Below are 16,413 nucleotides of genomic sequence, written 5' to 3' on the forward strand. Positions count from 1 at the left end.
ACTGAAGAAAGGCTCTGACCTGTCCCAGATTTATAGGCAAAGGGCTGTGACATCATCAGTGATGTCATAATTGACCTGTGACATCATCAGTGATGTCATAATTGACCAGTGTCATGACATCATTTGCCTTTGGACAACAACAGGGATCACACACACACACACACACACACACACACATTCAGAACTTCACAGCAGAAGATTCTAGAAGTCTGGCTCTAGAATCTTCCATCTTCTCTGCTAAACCAGGAAATCTGTGTGTGTGTCTTGGTGTGTGTTCTTCGATTATCTTGGCAGTCGTTCATCCGATCCATTCCAAACTTGGTGTGTGCGTCGCTGGGGTCTTGAGGAAGTGTAACGTTGAGTTTGAGGCAAATCAGACGAAGGAGGTTGTCATTATACATGTAAATATCAGCATTTTTAAGTTTGCCATTATTAGCTGCATTGGCTGCAGGATTGTCCTAATGTTGTGGGGACATTGCCATCAAAAATACACATAATCCAATAATCCAATGTGTTCAGTTCCTTAGATGCTGGAAGTGCATGAAACATTTTGTGTTCATTCTTACAGCCAACCATAGATCAGCAGCTTGCACTGTTTTATTTGGAAAAGCAGTGCAAGAGAGCAAATAAACGCAGAAGAAAGCTGCATTTCCATACAAACACAACCATGATTAGAAGTAGAAAGAACTCAAAAACAAAATCATGATGCCACGAGTCACTAAAAGAAAAACTTCCTTTATTTAAAATTTATTTTTCAATAATTGAAAAAACTTGGACTCAACATGGACAACATTTTTCCAAGTGCCCACAGGTGTTTAAATACTAGAAAAACAGTAGTGATTCTACATGATAGAGATGTTTTACTGCTTACATTTTCAATTTGTTTCCCTACTTGTCTTCTTTTTCCTCCTGTTTGTTTGGTGTAAAACACACACAGTGATTCAGACAAATAGTTGCTGAATTTTTATCACATGACTGTTGGCCACAGCTGAGTCAACAAGGATCCCAGAATATGTAGTTTTTTACACAATTATTTTAGTTCAAACATTTTATTTTTTTTTTTTGGCCAAATTCTTAAATGAGACATACAGAAAAAATTACTTTTGATCAAATATTACAAAATCTGATTTATTTTTTCTGATGGAACTCTAAGTTTCACGTGAGTAGTTTGAGAAAATCGGAAAGCTGAAAATTTGTAAATTACTTCTGATAGTTTTTTTCCACCCAAGGTTTTATTTATTTTTATATAAATACACAAACCAAGAAAAACAAATGAGCAAATAAAACAACTGAACAATGCCTGGGTAGTAACAGAGCATCTACAGCATCCTTCAGTCCTATTAATCATAATTTTCCCCTTGCTCTCTTCCAGCGTTCCCATTTTCAGTCCTGTATTCAGTCCACTTAGTCCACTTTTGGTCCATTTGTGCTTCCTATAGCCTCAGTTTGTGAGTTAGATTTTCCATTATGTAGATTTCCTCAGTTATTTTCAACCATTGATCTTTTGTTTTTTGTATAATGTTTTCATTAACTGTGCTGATTTCTCGTTAAATCCTCATCGTTCTAATACTTTATAGAGAAAACTCCAATTTATACAGTCGAACACATCGATGCTCACTAAGACAGTGCTTTGTTTTTCCTTTTGTGCTCGAATTATTTCTGATTTTACAGTTTCTTGTTCTGATAAATGGTGTAATTCTGGTTATTTTTTGAAATTTCACATTGTTTGAAACCTTTCAGCAAATTTTGGGCTTCATAGGGTTGAATTGTAATAATATTAAAGTCCAGTGAGCTCATGATGGACATAAGTTTCATCTGAATTGCATATGATATAAAACAAAGAAAAAAAACTTTCCTTTTCAGGGACAAAGAATGTTTCTGTAGCTAGTGGTTGTGTAACCGCTATAAAACACTTTTTTGTCAATTAATTCTACAAATCAGTGTATTTAAGACGATCTGTTGTAATGCAGCAGATTTACAGAAGTCAGATCTTTCCAGGTGTCCACCTTCTTCACTGGTGTTACAGATACTTTAGACTGTTTATGTGTTTTTAATATCCCACAAATTAAGAAAAAAAAATCTATCGTTAAATGCTGCTATGTAGTTTTCACTGGAGAATGTGTGGTTTCAGATAAGTAGAGTGTGTTTAGTCACATGTTGAGTCTGTGCATCTGTTTTCCACTTTGTTTATCCGTTAACTCATCCGTGCTTCACGTCTCCCTCCTATTCCACTACAGTCTGGAGTTCTTGTTAGATGCATTTTAAGTGATTGTGCATTTTTCCAGAAACTTTGACCCAGTTAGCAGTTTAACAGCATGTATGTTGATGAGTCTCAGTTAAATCAGTTCATCACAGTCTTCAGGTCCAAAATGCTCTTAAAGTCACTTCAGCTGTTGTTGGTACAATCATTAGAAGTAGCTCCATCTCCGTCACTCTCTCTCTCTCACACACACACACACACACACACACACACACACACACACACACACACACACACACACACACACACACACACACACACACACACACACACACACACACACACACACACACACACACACACACACACACACACACACATACACACACACACACACACACACACACACACACACACACACACACACACACCTTCTACATCAGGACAACGGCCAACATGGCGACAGCTGGTGGCACAGTTCCTGGACTGGGACCAGTGGCTGTATGTGGGCGGACTGATGGGGTGTATCGTGTGTGTTTGTGTGTTTATGTTTGTGTGTATTTGTGTGTGATGCCCGGCTGTGTCTCCCATGTGTAAAACCGAACACAGCAATCTGTTGAATCTAATGTGTGTCCTATGAATATGTGCTGACAAAAGGGAAGATTGTCAAAAATATAAATTAACGTGAGAATCTTTGTAAAGACATTTCTGTGTCCATCTCCAAACTAGTGGATTTAAAACGTGACTTTAAACCTCTAAACCTCCAAGATCTATCGGTGAGTTTAAAAGGCATGTGATCTAGAAATTAATCACCAAACATAAACCATTTATCTACAAGAAACTGCAAAAACAAAACAAAAAATCTTCACATTTTCAACTTCTTACTGGTCTGTGAACATAGCATGTGTGACGTGCAGTTACATCAAGAAAATTGCGGAATTAAAGGAATTATTTCATCACTTATTTCAATGTGTCTTATTGGAATATTCTCAAAAAATGAACCCTTTCACACAAAAAAGACAAATTATTCTGAGTACCTAAGTAAAACTGAGAATCTATGATTGACTCAGATGTGACTAACAGTCAGAAGTGCAGGTCGTGTTTTTACAGAGCAGGGAGGAGACAACAAGAGAGACCGAGGGAAAAATAAAACCTACTGGATCAATAAAATAAATGCAGCATGGCTCAGAAACAGTGAACAGAGGAGCAGGTTGTTGGAAGATACATTCAGCATGGAGAAACATCTTTCTACTGATGATGAGCAGAGTAAAGAGAAAAAGTTTGTAGAGGCTGGAAACACAGAAATAGTTAAATATCTATAGTATGTGGAGACAAAACTGTCATAGAGAGACACAAAGCAACAAAAACAAGGCGCAATATGACATATCTGGGACACATAATGACATAAACAAGACAGAAATAAAAACATGTAACACAGTGGCAAAAATGAGACAAAACAACAAAAACAAGACACAAACAGAAAAAATCGACACAAAATGATTTAAGAAAACGAGACACAAAACAACAAGAATGAGACACAAAACAACACAAACTAGAAGAAATGAGAAACAAGACACAAAACAGATGACAAGAGAGACTAGGGAGAAAATAAAACCTACAGGATCAATAAAATCAATGCAGCATGGCTCAGAAACAGTGAACAGAGGAGCAAGTTGTTGGAGATACATTCAGCATGGAGAAACACCTTTCTACAGCTGATGTCCAGAGAAGTTTGGAAACGTTTTTATGATTTATGGCATTCTAACTTTATCAAAGCACACAAAATACATATTTGAGTTCCTTTTACTTCCAGCCGTGGTTTTGCTGCTTCTATGGAGATGCAGGACTTCATAATGTGGTGAAAAATGAGTCCACCATGAGTAAAAAATGTGACAGGAGCAGAGAATTGCTGAGCAGCTGCTTGGTATTCAGAGGGCTGAAGAATGAACAGTTTGCTCACTCAGGCTACAGTCAGCTTGAATTCAGGCACCGGAGACGAATTCCAAATTTCACAGCAGAGAAAATGTGATCAGAAGGTCCAGAGAAACATCTCATCTACTTTTCCATCTGCATGCTGCTCTACACTCCAGTCCCTGCAGCGCTCGTGAACACATCCATGTATTTTTGTCTAGAAACACAAGCATTCATAGCCTGATGCAAAATGAAACAGCAGCAAGGAACACAGCGTAGGTTGTGTAGCAGATCACATGCATGCGTAGGATTACTGCCTTTGAGTCAGTTAGTCTGGGAGCATAAACAACATGTAGGCTGAAATCAGTTTGGTGAAGGTGACACCTCCAAACAGAAACCACCTTAGTGAACTGTACAAACTCTGAAAACTGAAAATAATTCACTTTGAAATCAAACTACACACTGTCTGCTATGTGTGTGTGTATCTACTATGACCACTACTACACCTACTTTTAGTACTCGTACCACTTCTACCACTACTACTACTACTACTACTACTACTACTATTACAAGTGAAATATAGGTGTAAAGTGTCATAAAAAGAAAATAATCAAATAAAGTACATGTGCATACTTAGGTAAAATACTTGTGGAAATGTATTCAGGTAAATACTGTTAATATTGTGGTTCTTAAGATATTTTAGTCTGGATCAAAGTGGTGGATCAACAGAGTAATATTTCTATTACTACTATTACAACTACTATGACTACTACTGTGACTACTACTACTACGGCTTCTTTTACTATTATTATGACTACTGTTGCGACTACTATGACAACTACTAAAAGTAGAACTACTACTACAACTACTACAACTACTTCTACTACGATGATTACAGCTTTGACTACTACTATGACTACTATTACTACAACTACTTCTACTATGATGATGACAGCAACTACTACTACGGCGACTACAACTACTTCTACTACGATGTTTACAGCTATGACTACTATTACTATGACTACTTCTACTACTACAATGATAGCTACTACTACAGCGACTACAACTACTTCTACTATGACGACTACAACTACTTCTATTATGATGACTACAGCTACTTCTACTATGACGACTAAACTATTTCTACTACGATCATTCCAGCTATGACTACTACTACTACTACAACTATTTCTACGACTACAGCTACTTCTACTATGACGACTAAACTATTTCTACTACGATCATTATGGCTATGACTTCTACTACTACTACAACTATTTCTACGACTACAACTACTTCTACTACAACGACTGACAATGCCATATGGGGGAATGAATAGCCTTGGAGGAGTACTACGCTCTCTGAGTGCTTTTCTAGTATTTCATGTGTTTTCTAACCACAAACTAATTACCGAAATGCCACTAGTGAATAATTTAATGGCTACATGTCAATTTAGCAGAATAACTACTCAAGCTAGCTTTAACAATGAATATAGAGTTGTATAAAACTGTCATTTAGCATTTGCATTTAAATTCTGTTAATAACATGCATTTTAGGTGATACCCGAGCTTGTCATTGGGTGTGTGTGTGTGTGTGTGTGTGTGTGTGTGTGTGTGTGTGTATATAGAGAGAGAGAGATAGATAGATATACACACATACACACACACACACACACACACACACACACACACACATATATATATATATAGATACATACATATATTTTTTTATTTTTTATATATATATACATACATACATACATATATATATATATATATATATATAGATAGATAGATAGATAGATAGATAGATAGATAGATAGATAGATAGATAGATAGATAGATAGATAGATAGACACACACACATATATATATATATATATATATACATACATACATACATACATATATATATATATATATATATATATATATATATATATAGATATATATAGTTTTTTTTAAAGCATAGTCATACAAATATTTATTTCTCTTTTGGGTCTTTTTTCTTTTGGTCCAACAGATTCTGATGGTACTATCTGCCTGGTGGAGCCCCTTCACACCACAACAGACCTTGTAACTGTAAGTAGACAATACTCCAGAGATTTAGCCAGATGGTAGTTTAAGTCCACTGAAACATATCACTCATCTAGGATGAAGAGGATGAAACTGTGTCTGCTGCCTTTACAGAGGGGGATCCAGAAAGGCATCTAGAGGTATGTTACTGATAGTTCTCTTCCCATTCACATTTCTGAACATTCTGGTGGAATATAGAGTGTGACATTTAGCCTACACTGAAGTATTGCACATTGTCATCCTTTTTAACAGAGCATGGCTGGACAGCAGCAGGATGCTTCCTCAACTTCCACTGCACAGATTGACACAGTGAGATGGATGTTCAGTAAACACCAGAGGTTCATTCTGTGGAATTCATGTGCAACCGTATAATTTAATGTCCTTTATGTATTCCCAGTTATCAGTAAAACAAATATACAAAATCTACTTGCTGAGAAAAATACAAAAAACAGATAAAGAAATGCAGTACTTGGACCACCAGATTAAGAAGGCAGATCTGGAAACTGAAATACTGGAGCACAAGTTAGAGGTGGATGCAGGTCACAGGTGAATTATGTTAACTACTGGAACATGAACTAAACCAGCTCTTTTATTTGTAGGAAATAAAGAAGATCAAATGAAATGTGTATCATGTCTTTATTTGGTGTGGTGGTGATGATGGTGACTTAAACTCTGCAGTGATTATTGCATATGGTGTCTCTGACTGCTCTGCTGTCCTGGACAGCTGGCAGGTGGATGAGGTCATCATCTGGGTCTTCAGTTTGTAGGGCAGAGTGTTGCTCTCCTCTAATAGTGCTAATATTATGAAGAACAACACATGCCACAATAATATCACAGGCCTCTCAGGAGTCACCCTGAGGTGATGTAGACACTGGAAACAGGCTTTCAGCAGGTCTATGGTCATCTCCACCCAGGCTCTCATCCTGCAGTGAGCCTGGTTGAAGTTCTGTTGGGGGCCTGGTTCAGGGTCAGGGTATGAGGTCATCAGCCTGGGTTGGCATGGTAACCCCTGTCACCCAGCAGAAGGCCATCAAACTCTCCTGTAATGTATAGTGGATACATTAGAGTATATTAAAGGAGGGAGACAAGTGAATTATATTGTGAAAATCTTTAGGCTGTTTACCACGTTGCAGTCTGTTGCTCAGGTTAGACTCATGATAAATCCTCCAGTCATGAACAGACCCAGACCACTTGGCCTCCACATTAGAAATGATGTGTGCAGCATCACATATGATCTTGACAGTGCAGAGAATGACTGATGTTGAACTATGATGCAGTCTTTAACATTTTGAAACCATAGTCAATCTACCTGTAACCTACCTGCACATTTATGCTGTGAATGGACTTCCTGTTCACATAATCAGCTTCATTATGTGAGGGAGCTGTGATGGGGATGTGTGTTCCATCTATGCAGCCAATCACACTGAGAAATCCTAAAAGAAATTAAAATTACTAATCCCAGTCTGAGGTTGCAGCACAATGTCATTAACAGAATATGATTTAAATGAATTGAACAGATCTCTACATCATTCACCTGCAGTCCTGTGGAACTCCTCCTTGATGGCTCTGACAGGTTTATTTCCAGGGAAAACCACAAAGATGGTAAAAGTCATTTCAGGGCCAGACACACTTTTCTGACCGTCCTGCATACAGTTGTCTGACTGAAGTGTTCTGCATCTCTGACATTATATAAAAAACTTCCATTTGCAAAGAACTGCAGTGCAACACACAACATCTGCTGGGATGTGAGAGAATGACTGAGGTTGGTGATGTTGTAAATGTAAGGATGGATTAGGTTGGATGTAGATTATGGACTGTGAGGTGAAACGGTACCGTTCAAAAAGATAATTGTCAGGAAATGTGAGAACATCTATGAATATTTAATTCTCTGTGCAGTAATGCTGCTCCTTCATCCACTGGATCGTTAATAAAAGGACATGACATTTATAGACGGCAGAACTAGACTACGCCAAAACTCACCTGCTGAATGAATGAATGAATGAATGAATGAATGAATGAATGAATGAATGAATGAATGAATGAATGAGGAAATCAAATAGCATGTGACTGAAAGAGGGCGGAGACAGAGAGAAAATTGCCCTCAAGGACACTGGATATAGAATAAAAAGGTGCCCCACTGTGGAATAAATAGAACATGGAAGGAAACAGGTTATTGTTTAAATGATCATAGAGTGTGATTGTTCCTCTGATGTCCAGGTCTGGACAGTCCTCCAGTGTAGCAGCTGCAGTTTCAGGACTTCCAGGGAGCAGAACATGAACAACAGCAGGGCTGAGTCCTGAAGACACATGAAGAAAGGAGTGGCCTAACATTCTCCCTGCATGAGGAACACATCACTTTCCACAACAAAGTGAGAGGCTGAGGGGACTAAATGCTCAGGATCTCCTTCAAAAAGCCTTGGAATGCTGGCGTGTGCTGCTGAAGACATAAAAAACACACAAACAATAAACAACAGGCTTCCTCCCACAACACAATAACATGCAGGTTAATATTAGTGAGTCTTCACTGCCTCTAGGTGTGAATGTGAGGGAATAGTTGTCAGACTGCATTGTTAGCACAGTGATGGATCAACACATCATAGAAACATGGTGTTCAAAAATCTTTCCTGTCACCTAAAATAAAGTCAACATTTGTGAGGAAGCCACAGACACAAGACACAAACCCTGACTGCAGCTTTTCCATGCATGTAGAGAGAAAAAAGCCAATGACAGCCTCTCCAATAGCAGCGTCTCCTGCAACACAATGTCAGGTTTATACCATGAAGAAAATGCTCTAAATCATAGGTGTCAAACTCTGGCCTGCAATGTAATTATATTTGGACCGTGATGCAAAACCAGATGACTACTAGAGCTGGTATTATAGAGCACATGTACTGTTATTACTACAAATCCCAGAATGCTCTGCTGGTGTTTTGGCTCATCAATCAGGACTAGACCGTACTGGTCTGTACTTGAGTTCTGGTGTTCTTCTAAAACGTCATCAGTCAGAGACCAAGTACTGATCCAGTTCAAAGTAGCATCTGATCAAGAACAGATGAAATACCTGGATGTGTTCTGGCTCCGCCCACATTATGGAGGATCATCAGACCAGACTGGTGTGGACTTGGAGCCAAATAACCCACAATGCATTTAGACCAGCAGCAAAGACCCAGGAGGAAACTTTCAGAGGAAACACAAGTATTTTGGGAATACTACTGTTATTGTGACACAAAATGTAGTTTTCAGATGATTTCAGGTGAGAAAGTCGTTCTAAAAACATCAAATCTGTGGTGAGTTTATCCAGATGAACCTGATTAAAAATGAGCTCCAACAGTTCCAGAGATGTGAGCGTCCAGGTTAGACAGCTATGATGGACGGTCAGCCTCACTGTAGAGCTCCTTATCTGGACCAGACTTTAGAATCTGCTGCTCTGATGGTTCTATAGCAGTTAAACAGGATATTAGTAGTTTATGTTGATCTAACCGTCACACTTTGGAATCACACTTTATTTTTGATTGTTCAGAGAAAAATCAGTTTGACAGAAGTTAAAGTTCATAACTTTATATTGTTCACGTTTTACTCGGTCACTGACTGTAATAATAAGAACAGATATAAATTAAAATACAGAATATCATATATTTTCAAGTTTTGTTTCTGAGTCTTTTCACTACTAAAAATATGTAGTTTTTGTTCTAGTCTTTATAGTTCTTTATATTTATACATTTTTAAGGCTTAATTTAATTAAATACAATCAAAAATGGTGACAGAAAGATAAGAACAAAAATAAAAACATTAGTTTTACTGCTTTACAAAAGATATTTTTTCTATTTTCATTTCTACAATTAATTGTTGCCATGGAAGAGGATAAACCTTGTCTGAAGAAGAAAAAGCTGTGATTATTCAACACGGAAAATTATATTCCACTTATCAACAAATAAGAAGATCAAAGTGTGTTATTAGTAATTTATTGAATAAAAAAGAAAGTTATAATAGTTTAAAACCCACAGGTAGACCAAAGAAAATAGGAGAAAGACGTATTAAAAAATCATTGATCTTGTTCAGGAAAAATCAACCACTGCAATGAAAATAAAAACTAAGTTAGACATTGATTACAGCACAAGGTCTATTCAAAGAATTTAGACCATCGAAGGGTTAAAATACACCAAAATGTGCAGAAAACCTCCTTCAATGGCCAAGAATAACATTTATAGAATTGAATTGTCTCAATCAATAAGACAGCTCAAATGCTTTTAGTTCAAGTGAGCATCAGAGGAAACACCACATCCTGATTTTCACTCTCAACATTTGACCGGAAAAAGACGCAAACACCACATTTGGCTCCTGGAATAATCACAACTTCCATCTTTGAAGAGGAACAAGTTTACAAGGAATCATTTACAAGGATTTCACAAAGAAACACATTTAATCCATGAATGTGGAAACATGTTTCTGAGGGACAGAGTCATGGAGAGACTCAACTATCTGTTCAACACTGTTTCTCTACCAGGAGGAGACTCTGGAGACTCAACTCAGCACAGAAACACTGAGGAACCAGACCTGAAGACCCAAAATCCAGGATAGAGAGGTTGAGTGAATGTGGTGTTGAAGGTGTGGAGGTGGATCAGAGAGTCAGAGGAGACTCTGTAGAAGGACAGAGTTCCAGCAGGAACGTCCACATAAACTGAAACTCTGTTAGAGACTGAGGAGGAACTGATGGATGTTTGTCTCTTATTGTGTCTGACATAGTAACCATCATCATCAGAGCAGACCAGACTCCAGGACTGATCATTATATCCAAACCTACAGTCATCACTGCGTCCTTTCCTTCTGATTCCTCTGTAACTCACTGATATATGAACATCTCCTCTCCACTCCACCTCCCAGTAACAGCCACCAGTCAGACCAGTTTCACACAGCAGCTGAGGCCAGTCAAACCTGTCTGGATGATCAGGATACGACTGATCCTCTTCCACACGTGTCAACTTCCTGTTGTTTTCAGACAATTTGAGTTTTGTGTTTACTGTGTTTGTGTCGACTGTGAGTTGACAGGAATCTGATGGAGAGAACAAACACAACACAGCTGCAGTTATTGATGGATCATGTGATCAGTATTAAACCTTTGATGATGACCTCAGAGATGTGACACTTTGAAGATGCTTGAATGTGCTGCTTTGTTTCCATCAATCCATTAAAACACACTTACACTTCCTCAGACCTGGTGTCAACCATCGGACTCCAGCAGGCGTCACCCTGAAAGGAGGAGGACGGTCAGAGCAGCAGCGACTCTTTCAGCAGCACACATGGACGTTACATGGCTCTCACACTGTTCCACTGATAAAGGACCAGTCCAACATGGAGACACAGACACCTGAATGCAGCATCTCTAAAGTCCTGTCCTGTGCTCGTCACGTTCCAGCTCAGTTTACACTCATTATTCAGCTTTACTCATTTATGCTTCCTCTTTTCATGGAGCTAGGCTAACAGTTTACCCTGCTTCCTGTCTTTGAGCTAAGCTAGGCTAACAGTTTACCCTGCTTCCTGTCTTTGAGCTAAGCTAGGCTAACAGTTTACCCTGCTTCCTGTCTTTGAGCTAAGCTAGGCTAACAGTTTACCCTGCTTCCTGTCTTTGAGTTAAGCTATGCTAACATTTTATTCTGCTTCCTGTCTTTGAGCTGAGCTAGGCTAACAGTTTGCCCTGCTTCCTGTCTTTGAGCTAAGCTAGGCTAACAGTTTACCCTGTTTTCTGTTTTTGTGCTAAGCTAGGCTAACAGTTTACCCTGCTTCCTGTCTTTGAGCTAAGCTAGGCTCACAGTTTACCGTTTTCTGTTTTTGTGCTAAGCTAGGCTAACAGTTTACCCTGCTTCCTGTCTTTGAGCTGAGCTAGGCTAACAGTTTACCCTGCTTCCTGTCTTTGAGCTAAGCTAGGCTAATAGTTTACCCTGCTTCCCGTCTTTGAGCTAAGCTAGGCTAACAGTTTACCGTGCTTCCTGTCTGTAAGCTAAGGTAGGCTAACACTCTATGCTGCTTCCTGTCTTTGAGCTAAGCTAGGCTAACAGTTTACCCTGCTTCCTGTCTTTGAGCTAAGCTAGGCTAACAGTTTACCCTGCTTCCAGTCATTCTGCTAAGCTAGTGTTACCGACCCAGTTTTGTCGGCTTCTGAATCGTAGTTGGACAGCCTCAGGTAAATGCTAGCTCACTTAGCTTAGCGTGGCTCACTGTTGGTAACAAATTGGATTCAGAGTCTGGACCAACTCTACGGTGGAGAACGAGGAACTTTCTTCAAGCTCTGCAGCTCACTGTACACACACACAGCTTCTCCAGAACACACTTGGATCTACTTCTCTGTTTGGACCATAACATGCGCTGTGACTGCAGCTGCACCTAAACATCACCCTTCTTCAGCTTCACTGTTCTTCTTCCTTCCTACCGCTGCAGCACTTCCTCTGACGTCTCACACACCCTGAAACCTACCAATGGAAAGGAGCAGACTTGGACTGCAACACTAGGATGATAGTTTCCTGAGAGTGTCTGTCTGTCTGTACCTGAGAGTGTCTGTCTGTCTGTACCTGAGAGTGTCTGTCTGTCTGTACCTGAGAATGTCTGTCTGTCTGTACCTGAGAGTGTCTGTCTGTCTGTCTGTCTGTACCTGAGAGTGTCTGTCTGTCTGTACCTGAGAGTTTCCAGTCTACAGTCTGGATCCTCCACTTTAGCTCTCAGCATCTTCTCTCCTGAGTCTCCTGGATGGTTGTAGCTCAGGTCCAGCTCTCTCAGATTTGAGGTCTTGAAGCTCAGAGCTGAGGCCAGAGAAGCACAACCTTCCTCTGTGACCAGACAGCCTGACAGCCTGCACACACAAAACAACACAAACCTGACGCACAACACTTGGATGGATGTTTCTCACTCTTTTTCATGCGTCTCAAGCAAATCAAGAATGTCAACAATGATTAGTGGGATTTAATCATGTCAAAAATAAACCCTGACAAAGTCCTGCAGAAGTTCAGTAAAAGCTCATTTGATGAATCCCATCAGCAGAAATGATTCTACTCAGGTTAGCTGTTTATCCACTGATAGAAATCACATCAGTTTCAAAGTGTGAGTCCTGACCTGAGAGCTTCCAGTTTACAGTGTGGACTCTCCAGTCCAGCAGAAAGACTCTCCACTCCTGAATCCTGCAGGTTGTTGTTACTCAGGTCCAGCTCTGTCACACTGGAGGACTGGGAGCTGAGGACTGAGGACAGAGCTCCACAGCTTCTCTCTGACAGATTACAGTTACTCAGTCTGAAGAGACAAAGAGAAGAAAAGAAGTAATACATTAAGTCCAGTATTTTCTGTCCTGTTGAAAAGACAGCAGTGAATTTAACAACAAATACATCCCACTATGTCCAGAATACAGCAGCGGTGAGGACAGTCCTCTGCAATATAATTTAAATGTGAGAATAATCCAAAGTGTAGCACATTACAGTAATCAGATTACTTTGAAGCTCAGCAGTAAAGTATTTGATCTGATTAAAAAACAAACTGACAGTTTAGATTTACTAAATGAAGAATACAGGCCAAACAGCAAGAAATGAATCCAATAAAGGTCAGTAAATCTTTCATTACTGTCATTAGAATGTTGGATTTTTTCACTACTTTCTATGTCCACCTTTATTTTTGATGACACATTTAATCCTCCTCAGCATGAAGAAACCACATTTCTGCAGAGATGTTCCACCATCTTCAGAGACCATGTCTTCATCTGCTCTTTGTTGGAGGGTTTGTGTTGCTCTACCTTTGTCTTTAAAATACCCCAAAGTTGGTCTGTTGGATTCAAATCAGGACACACATTTGGACAAGTAACAGTTTGGACTTTTTCCTTCTTTATAGTCTGAAAAATAGTCAACTTGATGCTGATGGCAGCGATGAAATCACTGTCAGACTCAGTTACATGTTGTTCCAGAACAAACATCTTCTGATCTCCAGTCCTTGTTCTTCAGGTTCCTTCACTTCTACTGGTGCTGTTGAGACTCATGCTTTGGTTTTCACTGACACATGAATCCCACTGGAACCAAACTAAGGATCTCCAAACTCATGTGTTTAAACTGTTTATCTCCACTCTTGATGAAGTCTGGACTCCTCATAGCATCAGTGAGCTGGACTCTTCATTCTCTCTCAGTCTCAGGAGACACTCTGCTGCCCAGTGATTGGCTCTCAGTCCCTACAGTCTGAAAGGAACCAACAACCTTTTAACAGCCTCACATCTGAAAAGGGTCATAGGGTCCCTATGAGGGTGTTGCTCCTCTTCAGGGAGAGCAGAGAGACCATGAACCTCACCACAGGTGGGATGGATGTTCTATCCTTCACCAACACTTCAGTTGATGGGACTCAGCCATCAGCAGCAGGAAGACTGGACTGACCTTACCCACAGACCAGAGGACATGAGGACACTGCTTATCAACAGTCATGATGACTGTCCTCACCTGCAGGGCTGCTGCTGCTTCACTCCATCATTTCTGACAGACCTGGAGTCCTGGAAGCTGCTGTTCCAGGAAGTCTTTCCAAAAATCTTCAGCCAGTATCTGAGTATGTTGTCATGTTCTTCAACCCAAAATCTCAGTTCCTCATGAACCACCTGAGGTAGGGACATTTCCTGCCACCCAGTGTTGGGAGTGATGGGATCAGGATCCACAACATCTGAGTAGGTGAACCTAAGAGGATTTGAACTGAGGATCATTTTGATCTCAGTGAAGACAGAAGGCAACACTGCTTCAGTGGCTGTTTGGGCTCCAATGGTGAGAAGGAATTGGACCGGAACCTCAAATAAGAATGGAAACAACAGTCCAACTGTCCACCAGCTGAACTGCACTGAGTTCAGTCATTGAAAAAACTGAACATTCTACAGTTTCATTTAGCAGATGCTTTTATCCAAAGAGACAAACATCTGACAGTAGAAACAACACAAGCAAGGATCTAGTCAGGAGAAAACAACCTGGAGAAGAGCCATAAAACAAGTTCAAATGTGAACATGAGATGTTTGTTCTGGTGTTTCCTTTTCATCAACGTCTATCTGAAACATTCTATTTTGTCAAACATTGGAAACTAAAACAGAACCTTGAACCAAGACTTCACAGGTTCTTATAGGTTCTGGTTCTGTGATGCAGGTTCCAGGTTGTTCAGTTCCTGTACTGGAAGAGGCCTCATTAAGAGAAACTAGTGCTAAAGGTCAGTAACACAACTGATCTGAGTCATACAAATACAGAAAACCTCCCACCTCAGCTGTTCTGCTCATCATGAATAAAAACACATTTTAAATGATCATCAGTTGAACAGGTTGATGAGTCCTGACCTGAGAGCTTCCAGTTTACAGTGTGGACTCTCCAGTCCAGCAGAAAGACTCTCTACTCCTGAATCCTGCAGGTTGTTGTTAGTCAGGTCCAGCTCTGTCACACTGGAGGACTGGGAGCTGAGGACTGAGGACAGAGCTCCACAGCTTCTCTCTGACAGATTACAGCCACTCAGTCTGAAGAGACAAAGAGCAGATTATACTGATGAAACTGCAGCAAAAGGAAAAAGGATCTTCAGTCTCCAACTACTTACACAACTTTCTTGGAGGCTTTGACCACTGGCAGCAGCCCTCAGAAGAGCCTCCTCTGAAGCAGAGTATTTCTTCAGGTCAAACACATCAAGATCTTCTCCTGATGACAGTAAGATGAAGCCCAGAGCTGACCACTGAGCAGGAGACAGTTTATCTGTGGACAGACGTCCTGATCTCAGGGACTGTTGGATCTCCTCCACTAGAGAAACATCCTTCAGTTCATTCAGACAGTGGAACAGATTGATGCTTCTCTCTATAGACACATCCTCACTGATCTTCTTCTTGATGTACACCACTGTTCTCTGATTGGTCTGAGAGCTACTTCCTGTCTGTGTCAGCAGGCCTCGTAGGAGATTCTGATTGGTCGGCAGTGACAGACCCAGGAGGAAGCGCAGGAACAAGTCCAGGTGTCCGTTTGGACTCTGTAAGGCCTCGTCCACAGCTCTCTGGTAGAAACCTGTTGGATCAGGTTTGTTGGAGGTTGTTTGTTGTTGTTTTTCCAGCAGGTTGATTCCAGAGTTGATGAAGGTCTGATGGACATGAAGAGCAGCCAGAAACTCCTGAACGCTCAGATGGACGAAGCAGAACACCTTGTCCTGGTACAGTCCACTCTCCTCTTCGAAGATCTGTGTGAACACTCCTGAGTACACTGA

General features: G+C 40.1%; 2 long non-coding RNA genes across 3 annotated transcripts; one reads left to right on the plus strand and one right to left on the minus strand.

Moving 5' to 3' along the window:
• The first annotated feature begins 6,068 nt into the window (after positions 1-6,068).
• Positions 6,069-6,805, plus strand: LOC129348489 (uncharacterized). The gene is made up of 3 exons (XR_008601020.1): positions 6,069-6,195; positions 6,267-6,329; positions 6,442-6,805. It is a non-coding gene; the product is annotated as an uncharacterized LOC129348489 (long non-coding RNA).
• Position 6,806: 1 nt separating this feature from the next.
• LOC129348490 (uncharacterized) lies at positions 6,807-10,701 on the minus strand. 2 transcript variants are annotated; one of them, XR_008601021.1, is made up of 3 exons: positions 7,510-10,701; positions 7,313-7,424; positions 6,807-7,229 (listed from the first exon to the last, which is right to left on the minus strand). It is a non-coding gene; the product is annotated as an uncharacterized LOC129348490 (long non-coding RNA). The 2 variants fall into 2 exon arrangements; XR_008601022.1 differs by having other exon boundaries at positions 6,807-7,424.
• Between the last annotated feature and the right edge of the window lie 5,712 nt (positions 10,702-16,413).

Source organism: Amphiprion ocellaris, unplaced genomic scaffold (assembly GCF_022539595.1).
Source record: "Amphiprion ocellaris isolate individual 3 ecotype Okinawa unplaced genomic scaffold, ASM2253959v1 Aocel_unscaffolded287, whole genome shotgun sequence".
In the NCBI taxonomy this organism is placed as follows: domain Eukaryota; kingdom Metazoa; phylum Chordata; class Actinopteri; family Pomacentridae; genus Amphiprion; species Amphiprion ocellaris.